Genomic DNA, 1,846 nt, shown 5'->3' on the forward strand with positions numbered 1-1,846 from the left:
TTTTATTTTATTCTTTTTTTTACAGGTACAGTGGTACCCAGGTCTGGATGAGAGTCTCCTCTCCTCCAGAACTGGGTACCATTCGCACATTGAAAAGCATATAATCCGCGTGAACAAATGTACTGACACGGATTATGTGCGTCTCAATGCAAGTCAATGGCAGCGATTACGCCGTGCTTCCGCAAAATTAATGGACATGCTGCGGATTTTTGAGCGCAGCATAAACGCTGCGGAAAAATCTGCAGCATGGGCATAGAACTTGCGGAATCCCCTTGGGGACCATGGGGGGCGGATTACCTAGCCTTTAACAAGCGTTTACGCTGCGGAAATTCCGCAGCATATACGCTTGAAAACGCTACGTGGGCACTTAGCCTAAAGCTCTCCTGATGAGTGTAGCAAGGCGACTTCCAAATACATGTTTTCCAGTCTTCGTAAGGTGCACCCCATCTCTAGCAAGTAGTCCATCATATATGTAATTCATTCCGTGATCCAGAAATCCAAATCCTTGTTGACGGCACCATTGACGTAGCCAGTTGTTCACCTGTAGAATCTTATTCCACCTCATTGTTCCATGGCTATCCACTGGGAGGATGGATGAGAAGACCACCTGTGCTCCCAATTCTTTCACTTTCTTGCCTAAGTCTTCAAAGTCACTGCAGATGGTTTCCAGGTCCTTTCTTGCGGTGTCATTTGTCCCCACATGTATTAGCAGGAATGGGTAGTGATTTGTAGGTCTGAATAGTCTTGATATCCTGTCAGACACATCTATAATTTTTGCTCCTGGAAGACAGCACATTTCTCTTGAGGTTATGTCTGGTCTGCAGATAGCGGCCTCTGTTTCTTTCAACAGGGAATCCCCCATGACCACCACTCTCCGTTTTTTCTTCACAACATTTTTCTTTCTCCATCCAGGAGGATTTTGAGGGCTTACAAGGTTCTTTACAAGATATTGTCTTATCTTGCTGTATTTCTTCGTGGTTCTCCTGCGTGAGAGCCTGGTACTGGTTCCTGAGCAGTATGGGTGCTGACTGCCTCTCGATCCTCCTGCTTCTCTGGGTCACATGCTTCCATTCCTCTGTTTCGTCAGGTGCAGTTCGAATTTCTTCTCTTTCTGTATCATGAAGAGATAATTCTGCTCTGTCTAAGTACTCTTCACCTTCCTTAATGATTTTCAAGGTAGTTAACCTCTCTTCTAGATTTCGCAACTTTTCCTCCAACAGGGACACAAGCTTGCATTTCTGGCATGTGAAGTTTGGGTTTTCCACTGGCAAGTCTGTGAAGCAGGATATGCAGCTCACCAAATGGCTCCTGGACTCTTCCATGTTCTTATTGTTGATATGTTATGAAAACAGTGAAAACCGCTCGTGGAGACTCTTCACTTATCCCAAAATGCAGTGAGAATATGCAAATTGTCTCCTCAGGACTCCTCCCCTGGTTCACCGATGTCCTCATTTCAGCTGAACGGCCAAAATCCAGTGTTCTTTGAGCTCGCGGAGACTCTTCACTTAAATGCAGTGAGAATATGCAAATTGTCTCCTCAGGACTCCCTCCTCCCCAAAGAATTACTCAGGTTCCACTGAGATTTGAACTCAGATCGCTGGATTCAGAGTCCAGAGTGCTAACCATTACACCATGGAACCATATAAGTTCTTCAAAACAAAAAGTGAAACTCATATATTATATAGAGTCATTACAAACAGAGTGTTCTATTTCACGTGTTTATTTCTGTTAATGTTGATGATTATGGCTTACGCCAATAAAAACACAAAAGTCATTATCTCAGTAAATTAGAATAATTAACAAAAAACACATGCAAAGGCTTCCTACACGTTTAAAAAGGTCCCTT

The 1,846-nt window shown here is 43.6% G+C and overlaps 1 non-coding gene across 1 annotated transcript; it reads right to left on the reverse strand.

The window, feature by feature from the left end:
* Positions 1–1,568: 1,568 nt before the first annotated feature.
* TRNAQ-CUG (transfer RNA glutamine (anticodon CUG)) lies at positions 1,569–1,640 on the reverse strand. The gene has a single exon. It is a non-coding gene; the product is annotated as a tRNA-Gln (tRNA).
* Between the last annotated feature and the right edge of the window lie 206 nt (positions 1,641–1,846).

Source organism: Phyllobates terribilis, unplaced genomic scaffold (genome assembly GCF_046119375.1).
Source record: "Phyllobates terribilis strain yellow unplaced genomic scaffold, ASM4611937v1 Scaffold_11__3_contigs__length_659146591, whole genome shotgun sequence".
NCBI classification, from domain to species: Eukaryota; Metazoa; Chordata; class Amphibia; order Anura; family Dendrobatidae; genus Phyllobates; species Phyllobates terribilis.